Raw genomic sequence first — 12,095 nt, forward strand, 5'->3', positions numbered from 1 at the left:
CCAGGCCCTAAATCGAGGCTTTTCATGGGCTGCCAGGTCACTGAGTTAAACCATTTTTCGAAGCCTTTTAAGATGGACCTCAATCATTAACCAATCGTCGTTTTAACTTTGACAAGTTCAGGGTCTATGAGATCGACTTGTCAAACGTTCGGCGGGTCATACCAGGTTTACCTGGACGGAGTGGCTTACTTAAAAAAGGCAGGATAACCCGGGGTTTTAGGTGAACACACATGGCTTCCAAGCCTGGCTTGATAGCCTATTACAAGGGTGTAGACTCTTTGTTCTTTGAGAAGCAAAGAGCCCCCGAGCAATATTTTGAGCTGTGCTCAGTGGGTGTCTATGTTTGAGTTGTGCTTTTGCAACACTCTCTTTGGCCCCCAAGTGATTTCCCTGGTGGTCTTACACCGATCAAGAGGTGTAGCTATGGTTCGAATACGACCAAGCCCCCAAGTGATTTTGTGAGCTGTGCATAAGGGGTACCCATGTTTGAGTTGTGTTGTGCAGCAGACTCTCTTTGGCCCCTTATGATAATATTGGCTTGATAACCGGATTGCCGAAGTAACAAGAGTTGTGCTCTTATGATAATATTGTCTTGATAGCCGTATTAATAGGGTAGTCACAACTGTGATCAACAAGCAGGAAACCCCCAAATGATCAATAATATGATAAACCAATAAGGCATGATGCCCATGTTTGAACCGCGCATCATGGCAGCAAGTTCTCTTTGGCAATCTTTAATTTTTTGCAAGAGATAACTTCTTCTTGAACCGGATGTTAAACCGGATATTGAGAGCTTCAAAGCTTTGTGGGAGAATAGATTTCTCTTGAACCGGATTGTAAACCGGACATTTGAGAGCTTTAGTGAGACTGACTTCCCTTGAGCCGGATTTTAAACCGGATATTTGAGAGCTTTAACGCTTTATGGGAGAGAGATGTCTCTTGAACCGGATTTTGAACCGGAATCCTTCTTTTTAAGCCGGAAATTTTTTTGACGGCCTTTAAATATTCACCAATGAGGCAGTACTAATAAGACCGGGTTATTTTCCCTCCAATGATCCAGAGTTCTTGAATTTGCTGACAAAATTTTACTGAGTCATGTCATCGTAGCCCCCGAGTCTCAAGATGACTCGAGGAGTTGGCTTGAGATTCTTCATACTTGGCCCTGATATAAACCGGCATATAACTGAACAGCGGACTGCTGTCATATGTTGAAGCTGGAAGCAAGGTGGTGAGTTAATGATCTTCGCAACACTCATTGCATATCCTTGGCGTTTGATAACGTAATGTGAATCCACAGAAGGTTGAGGTGACTGCGGCGGGCTATAAATGATCCTGTATGAGCCATGTCAGCAACTCGGCCAATGGTTCCTTCTAACTGGCTGTTTGAAGTTTAACCAAACTGTAGTGGCGGTGACTTGTGCGCTTGCGCATCGAACTATCCAGTGCAGACGGTGGTTGATGATAATTTGCCTCCAATTTGAAAGAAAATAGGGCTACCTGAGAAGTGACTGGCTTTATACTCAATAAACAGTTCATGTAGACAGGTGCGGCCCGGTGTGTTGATGTAGACCAGGCAGCGAGAGACGTACAGCAAAAACGACCGCGGCTTCAGAGGCAGCACAAACAGCTGAGTCGGTCGCGGTGTTATAAGTCGGTGTGGACGGATGAGTTAGCCACATCATGTTGACGTAAACTGGTCTGCAGAATGACAACTTGCACATATATTCATCAAGCTTGATGGTATGGTCAGATGCTAGCACATTATAATGGTGGCACGAGCTATACATCCATGACATGGCCATAGCTTTTGCGATGAACAATTGCTCCTGCAAAAATAATATCGCAAGCCGGAGTAATTTGTTATTTTTTAAAGAAAACAATATATAATATAAAATATACTGGATGGATTTCACCTGATATGTTAAGTCAAAAATTATTCACCGCGGAGTTGAGGATCACCATGATGACGCTGAAATTAATGACGGTCGAGTCGACCGCGGAAGCAGACAGATGAGTCGGCCCGGCGTTGTAAGCCGGTGCGGCCGAGCAAGTTGTCCTCCATGTTGTAAGACGGTGCGTGAACAGGCCACGAGGGCGGACGGGCGAGTCATCCGTGGCGTTGTAAGGCGGTGTGGACGGGCGAGTCGGCCGGCAATTTGACGTAAACCGGCCCGCGACACGCTTTTCCGTCAAACTGCGCGACACAGCCGAACGTGCATCCGTGGTATAACACCACCCCTTTTTCTTTTAATAGTTGCCCAACATAAAAATATTACAGGCCAAAGTAATTATTGTCGGATGAATTAACATGCATTGATAAAATACATGAGAAAAATAACACCTGGTATTTTTTGTGAGACGAACGTGAATGCTGATTCTTAATAATACCGGACGCAGCTCGACGTGACCTCTCCTCCTTTGTCTCTCCTTTTCTTTGTCTTCATGTGATGAAGAAACAACATTAGCTTCTGGTCTCCTCGTATAAGTAGTATTAGTAGGCAGTAGCAATACATTTGTAACACCAATTCTGTGCAGTATGCCTTCAGGTGCGCTTTGTGTAACAGTGTGTATATTGTTCAACATCTTTTACAGCACATGAACACAATCCAGAAAACGAGGCTGCCACTATTCCTCACTACCGCAGGAGCCTTTTGGCCAGTCAACTCACGCGCAGGGACGCATCCAAAAAGAATCAGGCGCGGCGAGCCAGCAGTCAGATAGGGCAAGCCAACAGAGGTCAGCGCAGTGGGGACAGCGGGTCAACCCTGCAGCGGCTCAGTGCACGATGGGGAGGGCAGCTCAGAACAAACCACGCTGCAGCGGTGACGGAGGCAGGCGGGTCAAGCAGAGGCCTCGACAGCGAAGGAAAACGCCGGTGAGAGATCACAGCGGCGGTTTGAACCTTGAAGTATGTCTGTAATGGAGCCTGGAAACAACGACTCAAAGCGAGACGACAGCGGAGGAGCGGAGCACTGGTCCGGCGACTCAGCGCGGAACGACAGCGGAGGAGTGGAGGGCCGGCTTAGTGACTCAGCGGAGGCCGCAGCGGCTTATGGAGGCGTATTCCAGCAGAAACCGCGGCGGCTCGGACAAGAGGCGCGGCCGCAGAGGCGCGTAGCGGCACGGCCGACTTGAAGCCTTGACGGAGACAGCCATGAGGCCGGGCGGCTTGAGGCGCGGCGGTGCGAGTCAGGGCGGAGGTGGCGACTTAAGGCCACGGCGGAGGACAGGGCGGCGCCAGGGGTCTTCTTGGGTATTCGGTTGAATACCCAAGATTTTGAAAAACCATTGAAATTTTATATAAAACAAGCGATTTTTTTTGCAAAACAGTGATGATTTAGGCAAAATGAATACCCTTCTCCACAATGAATACCCACCCTCTAGAACCTGGCGCCGCCAGGACGGCCACGAGGCAGGGCCGGCTTGAGGAGCGGGTGCAGGTGAGGCCACAGAGGCACGGGCCGCGAGGGCGGCTCAGAGCGAGCCGTCGTGGCTTGAGGCGGCGCGAGGTGAGCTATGGTGCAGAGGCGAAGTGATTCCAGCAAGGCCCGAGTCTGCGCCCACGTCCCACTCCGGGTTGTTGTGTGTTTGACGAATCCAAGTCCGTGTCCTTTCAGGTCGTGGCCCCCTACCGACTAATTTGCTGGCTTCACGTGTATGTACATGGTAGTGCTAGTTGAACTCCAGATCAATTAGACATCGGTCTTAGTGGTACTTGGGATCTCACGTGGAGTAGTAGTCCTCAACCAGCGTTATGGAGTACTATACTAGCGAACCGCTTGTCGTAGTACTAAGAGTCTGATTTGATTCTTGACACAAGTAGTACCAGTATTGTTTTGGTAAACGAGCTAGTGCATCTTCCTGTAGACCTTTCCCCTGATGCTTTGCCGCATGCGATTGAAACCCCAATGGTGTCGACGACTTTTCAAGACGGCGGCGGCGGAACAGACCACAATCTTTAATCCTCTCATTTTCAAACTTGTATTTATCGTCTAGGCAGCCACCGAAGCTACTTTTTTCTAACTCTGATCCGATTATACTGCCGCTGAAACTTCATTGAAGAACTCGCAGTTGATATACTTTCAAACTGGTTCTTCTCGATCCAGCCGATCACGAGCTTCTCGATCTCTTGAAAAGCTTCCTTCAAGAACTTAACACCGCCGTGCGCGAGCCCCATAATGGGCGCCAACTGTCGTGGAATTGTCACGACAGATGTCCTTAGTATGAGGACTTAGTCACGAGGCCAGCGCATCTATGTGGTAGCTTGAGAGGGGTTGAACGGAATCGAGAGACACAACACAAGACAAGGGTTTAGACAGCTTCGGGCCCCGGGAAACATCATCTGGTAATAACCCTACATGATGTTTGTGGCTAGGTCTCATTATGATCATCGGGGGGTCGCCGGTAAACCGGCTCTTTTTATCTAGCCTTAGCGATTGTTTCTTGTTGCCTCTCCCCTTTTTGGGAGCCCTGCCCCTCCTTATATATGTTGAAGGGCGGGTTACATGACTAGTCCTAGTAGGATTATGATTACTCTATTACAAGTGGAGTCCTAGTCTTGCTTCCTTTGTAAGGGAATATTCCTTATGCCTTTCCTCGTAAACTGGCCCACCATAGTATGAACCGGTCTTCTGGGCCTTAGGCCTTGTCATCCATCTAACACACCCATCGGGTCACCAATGATTCAGCAGACCAGTGAATCGCCAGACCAGTGAGCCGTCAGTCCTCCGGCGGGTTATCGATGAAGCGCCAAGTCCGGCCGGGTTATACTTCCGGCCGGGTTACGCCGCGGGGTATATCCCCGACAGACTTCAACACAACTATTTCTCAAATTCACAACTACTCAACAAGCATGACTCTAATATTACCATCCTCATATCTCAAAACAATTATCAAGTATCAAACTTCTCATAGTATTCAAAGCACTCTATATGAAAGTTTTTATTATACCCATCTTGAATGCCCATCTATTAGGACTAAATTCATAACCAAAGCAAACTACCATGTTATTCTAAAGAATCTCAAAATAATATAAGTGAAGCACGAGAGTTCATCTATTTCTATAAAATAAAACCACCACCGTGCTCTAAAAGATATAAGTGAAGCACTAGAGCAACAACAAACTACTCCGAAAGATATAAGTAAAGATCAATGAGTAGTCAAATAATTATGCAACTATGTGAAGACTCTCAAACATTTAATAATTTCATATCTTGGCATTTTATTTAAACAACAAGCAAACTAAAATAAAATAAAATGATGCTCCAATCAAAACACATATCATGTGGTAAATAAAAATATAGCTCCAAGTAAAGTTACCGATGAACGAAGACGAAAGAGGGGATGCCTTCTGGGGCATCCCCAAGCTTAGGCTTTTGGTTGTCCTTGAATATTACCTTGGGGTGCCTTGGGCATCCCCAAGCTTAGCCTCTTGTCACTCCTTATTTGATAATCCATCAAATATTTACCCAAAACTTAAAAACTTCACAACACAAAACTTAACAGAAAACTCGTAAGCTCCGTTAGCGAAAGAAAACAAAACACCACTTCAAGTTATTGTAATGAACTCATTCGTTATTTATATTGGTGTTAAACCTACTGTATTTCAACTTCTCTATGGTTTATAAACTCTTTTACTAGCCATAGATTCATTAAAATAAGCGAACAACACACGAAAAACAGAATCTGTCAAAAACAGAACAATCTGTAGTAATCTGTAACCAACTCAAACTTCTGGAACCCCAAAAATTCTAAAATAAATTGCTGTACGTGAGGAATTTATCTATTAATCATCTGCAAAACGAATTAACTAAATAGCACTCTCCAATAAAAAATGGCAGCAATTCTTATGAGCGCTAAAGTTTCTGTTTTTTTACAGCAAGATCAACAAGACTTTTCCCAAGTCTTCCCAACGGTTATACTTGGCACAAACACTAATTAAAAGCATAAAACCACATCTAAACAGAGGCTAGATGAATTATTTATTAATAAACAGGAACAAAAAGCAAGGAACTAAAATAAAATTGGGTTGCCTCCTAACAAGCGCTATCGTTTAACGCCCCAAGCTAGGCATGATGATTTCAATGATGCTCACATAAAAGATAAGAATTGAAACATAAAGAGAGCATCATGAAAAATATGACTAGCACATTTAAGTCTAACCCACTTCCTATTCATAGGGATTTTGTGATTAAACAACTTATGAGAACAATAATCAACTAGCATAGGAGGGCAAAACAAGCATAACTTCAAAACTTTAAGCACATAGGGAGGAAACTTGATATTATTGCAATTCCTACAAGTATATATTCTTCCCTCATAATAATTTTCAGTAGCATCATGAATGAATTCAACAATATAACCAGCACCTAAAGCGTTCTTTTCGTGATCTACAAGCGTAGAAATTTTATTACTCTCCACACAAGCAAATTTCTTCTCATGAATAATAGTGGGAGCAAACTCAACAAAATAATTATCATGTGAGGCATAATCCAATTGAAAACTAAAATCATGATGACAAGTTTCATGGATATCATTATTCTTTATAGCATACAAGTCATCATAATAATCATCATAGATAGCAAATTTGTTCTCATAATCAATTGGAACCTCTTCCGAAATAGTGGATTCATCACAAAATAAAGTCATGACCTCTCCAAATCCACTTTCATCAATATAATCATCATAAATAGGAGCCATGCTTTCATCATAATAGATTTGCTCATCAAAACTTGGGGGACAAAAAATATCATCTTCATCAAACATAGCATCCCCAAGCTTATGGCTTTGCATATCATTAGCATCATGGATATTCAAGGAATTCATACTAACAACATTGCAATCATGCTCATCATTCAAAGATTTAGTGCCAAACATTTTAATGCATTCTTCTTCTAACACTTTGGCACAATTTTCCTTTCCATCATACTCACGAAAGATATCAAAAAGATGAAGCGTATGAGACAAACTCAATTCCATTTTTTGTAGTTTTCTTTTATAAACTAAACTAGTGCTAAAACAAGAAACAAAAAGATTCGATTGCAAGATCTAAATATATACCTTCAAGCGCTAACCTCCCCGGCAACGGCGCCAGAAAAGAGCTTGATGTCTACTATACAACCTTCTTCTTGTAGACGTTGTTGGGCCTCCAAGTGCAGAGGTTTGTAGGACAGTAGCAATTTTCCCCCAGGTGGATGACCTAAGGTTTATCAATCCGTGGGAGGCGTAGGATGAAGATGGTCTCTCTCAAGTAACCCTACAACCAAATAACAAAGAGTCTGTTGTGTCCCCAACACACCCAATACACTGGTAAATTGTATAGGTGCACTAGTTCTGCGAAGAGATGGTGATACAAGTGCAATGTGGATAGTAGATATAGGTTTTTGTAATCTGAAAATATAAAAACAGCAAGGTAACTAATGACAAAAGTGAGCACAAACGGTATTGCAATGCGCTGAAACAAGGCCTAGGGTTCATACTTTCACTAGTGCAAGTTCTCTCAACAATAATAACATAATTGGATCATATAACTTTCCCTCGACATGCAACAAAGAGTCACTCCAAAGTCACTAATAGCGGAGAACAAACAAAGAGATTATGGTAGGGTACGAAACCACCTCAAAGTTATCCTTTCTGATCGATCTATTCAAGAGTCTGTAGTAAAATAACATGAAGCTATTCTTTCCGTCCAATCTATCATAGAGTTCATACTAGAATAACACCTTAAGACACAAATCAACCAAAACCCTAATGTCACCTAGATACTCCAATGTCACCTCAAGTATCCGTGGGTATGATTATACAATATGCATTACACAATCTTAGATTCATCTATTCAAACCAACACAAAGTACTTCAAAGAGTGCCCCAAAGATTCTACCGCAGAGTCAAGACGAAAACATGTGCCAACCCCTATGCATAGGTTCATGGGTGGAACCCGCAAGTTGATCACCAAAACATACATCAAGTGGATCAATAGAATACCCCATTGTCATCACGGGTATCCCACGCAAGACATACATCAAGTGTTCTCAAATCCTTAAAGACTCAATCCGATAAGATAACTTCAAAGGGAAAACTCAATCCATTACAAGAGAGTAGAGGGGGAGAAACATCATAAGATCCAACTATAATAGCAAAGCTCGCGATACATCAAGATCGTACCACCTCAAGAACACGAGAGAGAGAGAGAGAGATCAAACACATAGCTACTGGCACATACGCTCAGGCCCGAGGGAGAACTACTCCCTCCTCGTCATGGAGAGCGCCGTGATGATGAAGATGGCCACCGGTGAGGGTTCCCCCCTCCGGCAGGGTGCCGGAACAGGGTCCCGGTTGGTTTTTGGTGGCTACAGAGGCTTCTGGCGGCGAAACTCCCGATATATTCTGCTCCCCGAAGTTTTTAGGGTATATGGGTATATATAGGAGGAAGAAGTACGTCGGTGGATCTCCGGGCTGTCCACGAGGCAGGGGGGCGCGCCCAGGGGGTGGGCGCGCCCCCACCCTCGTGGGCAGCCTGGGACTCTCCTAGTCCATCTCCGATACTCCATGGTCTTCTTCTGGTCCAAAAACACCCACCCCCCTCGTGGGCAGCCCGAGACTCTCCTGGTCCATCTCCGATACTATGTGGGCTTCTTCTGGTCCAAAAATAAGTTCCGTGAAGTTTCAGGTCAATTGGACTCTGTTTGATTTTCCTTTTCTGTGATACTCTAAAACAAGGAAAAAATAGAAACTGGCACTGGGATCTGGGTTAATAGGTTAGTCCCAAAAATAATATAAAAGTGTATAATAAAGCTCGTAAACATCCAAAACAAATAATATAATAGCATGGAACAATCAAAAATTATAGATACATTGCAGACGTATCAGCAACCTTCTTTTTAATGCCCATAATGATTTGTGTTAGATGAGAATGTCTGAAATCTTATTCCTTTGCAGTGGTTGCTACAGCAGTTTACTCAAGATTACCTCTCAAACTACATGATTGGTGGGCATGCAAATGTTAAAGTATTTCTACCAGAACACGATGATTATCTAGATGTTTTCATGAAGACCGTGAAGGATGGGCGGTCGGCCATCACAAGGGGTTGGACTAAAGTCGTGCGTGCCTTCTGCATGGAGGAGGGCACAATATGGGCATTCCGCTTCACCTTGTTCAGCAACCAGAATATATTTCGCCTCTTTATTTACCGTCTGTCATAGTACAAGTATACAACTGTGGTTCATCATTCTTTATTTGGTCATTATGTAATTCTTGAACATATGTACCTATGAATTGAATAATGCATTGGTTGTTTGAACCTGATGGATATGAATAAAGTTGTAGCATACATTCAAATTCAAATCCAAATCCGATACAATTTGGAAAAGCAGCAATTAAATTACGGTGAAATTACGCTTCGCAGGTTGTTACGGCACACACGGTTGGTAAAACACAAACGTTTGCGATATGCACCATAATCCGAGACGGTTCACAGAGAGGAAACGCGTGCAAGCATGCACACAGTTGCCGTTTGCAAAGCATGTGCGATGTCGGACAATATTACAAATGGTGCGGGCAAACTAAACGTTTGTGTTAGGTGCCTTATCGTACACGATTCACAACCATGAACTGTTTCTGATGAAGTATGCATCGTAAATATTGCACCACAGAATAGTGTGTGTGATAGTTGTCATGTACGACGATGTTACGACGGTCCGACGTTTCGTAATCCTGTCCGACACTCGTACGACGATTAGCTAATCTTCTTAATGGTGAACCATTTGTGATGGGCCGCGCATCATACACGTTCTATAATAGTGAACCGTTTGTGATGGGCCGCGCATCGTAAATGTAGCACCACATAATACCGACTGCGATGGCAATGCGAGCAGAAACGAGTAGGAGTACTGTAGGGGCCCTATCCCCGACGGTTCTTGGGTCGTGTGGGAAGGACCCCCCTATCGCCCACACTCACTTGGCAACGGTTCCAAATGCCGTCGTGGAAAGGGGTTTTAAACCGTTTGTTTAGGACCGATGTGCACCAGTGGCTCATGAACGCGGTCATGTAATGTCGGTCCGGGCCGCTTCATCCAACAATATCACCGAATCAAAGTAAGACATTGCAGGTAAGCAGTATGACTATTATCGCCCACAACTCATTATTTTCTACTCGTGCATATAACATCTACGCATAGACATGGCTCGGATGCCACTGTTGGGGAACACAGTATTACAAAATTTTACCTACGATCACGCAAGATCTATCTAGGAGATGCATAGCAACGAGTGGGGAGAGTGTGTCCACGTACCCTCATAGACCTAAAGCGGAAATGTTTAGTAACGCGGTTGATGTAGTCGAATGTCTTCGCGATCCAACCGATCCAGGCACTGAACGTACGGCACCTCCGCGTTCAGCACACGTTCAGCTCGATGACGTTCGTCTATCTCTTGATCTAGTTGAGGATGAGGGAGAGTTCCGTCAGCACGACGGCGTGGTGACGGTGATGATGAAGTTACCAGTGCAGGGCTTCGCCTAAGCACTACGACGATATGACCGAGGTGTGTAACTGTGGAGGGGGGCACCGCACATGGCTAAGAGAAGACTTGGTGTGCCTTTGGGGTGCCCCCTCCCACGTATATAAAGGGGGGAGGAGAGGTGGCCGGCCCAAGGGGGGTGCACCAGGTGTGGGGAGTCCTACTAGGACTCCCTAGTCCAAGTAGGATTCCCCTCTCATTTTTCCTTTTTCTGAATAGCAAAGAGGGAAAGAGGGGAGAAGTAGGAGAGGGAAAGGGGGGCGCCTGTCGGCGTTCTAGGAATGGGGGGTCCCCGGACTTGCCTGCATGCGGCCCACGGTGTGGCTCCTCTAGCGGCCTGGTACGTCCCATCTTCGCCAGCAAACACTCAAGACCCTCGCGAGGGGCCAAGCCTCGCGAGGTGGACGACACAAGACCTCCTTAGGGGCAGCCTCGCTAGGTTGGCTCGCGAGGAGCGGAGAGATCAAGGCGAGGGGCACCTCATGAGGTTTCCGTGATGTAAGACATGACGACCAAGGCCAGGCGGGTGCCAGTGGGCGCAGAGTACTGGTTTCCTCTTTGGTGCTAAAGGAGCAGGCACAGGCGAGGAGTCCCGAGGCATCAGGCAAAGGTTTCCATATCGATGCAATAAGACTAAGACCAGCAGGACGGCGGGATGGAGGTCATCGCGGATCCCATGACGCCGTCACCTCCAGAGCCTTTGGCAGGTGAAGACCACCTTTTATTAGGATAGCTTGTACTAGTTGTCCCTCTTCAAATTGGCCGTTGTGGGATCCCTTCCCGCCTAATATCTGGGAAGAGGACCAGGGCCTCTATAAATAGGACCAGCCACCATAATAGGAGGGGTGGATCATTCAGACCATTCTCAACCACACAAGCTCACCGAGCTCAAGAACACCTCTCCTCAGGAGGTAGTTCTCCCCTTGTACTTGTTCATCCTCAGCCTACAATGCAATCCACCACACCACACTGGAGTAGGGTATTACACTGCATTGGTGGCCTGAACCAGTATAAATTCTTGTGTCCCTTGTTCGGCGAGTTCGACGCACTGAGCTTTGAGATCATGGTAAGTGAGTGAGCTAGGGGGAAGGAGAGATCTTCGTGCGCACCCCAGAGTTCGAACCTTAATGGTTTTGCCGGAACCTGAAATCCGACATTTGGCGCGCCAGGTAGGGGGTGCGCCGAAGCTTTCCTTCCGTCGATCCATGCTCACCGCCTCCATGCTTTGTCCCCATGGCAGGCGTTGCTCCTCCGGCTAGGGCAACGGGCACCCACAACGGTGCTAGGGGGCTCAGAGCTTTCACCCCCGCCTTACGGCGAGTGCAGTGGCCATGCAAGTTCAAGCCAGAGATGCCGCCTCGCTACAACGGCATGGTGGATCCGTCGGCCTTCCTGCTGACATAAGAGGAGGCCGTCCTGTAAGCTGGAGGCGATGACAAGGTCATGGCCAACTGGTTCCCCATGGCCCTCACTGGCGTGTCGCGTGCCTGGCTGCTCACCCTCCCAGAATCCTCGGTGGCGTCTTGGGAGGATCTGCGCGGCCTCTTCGTCGCACGCTTTGCGGCACCAGCGCCCATCG

Source organism: Triticum dicoccoides, chromosome 5A, assembly GCF_002162155.2.
Source record: "Triticum dicoccoides isolate Atlit2015 ecotype Zavitan chromosome 5A, WEW_v2.0, whole genome shotgun sequence".
NCBI classification, from domain to species: domain Eukaryota; kingdom Viridiplantae; phylum Streptophyta; class Magnoliopsida; order Poales; family Poaceae; genus Triticum; species Triticum dicoccoides.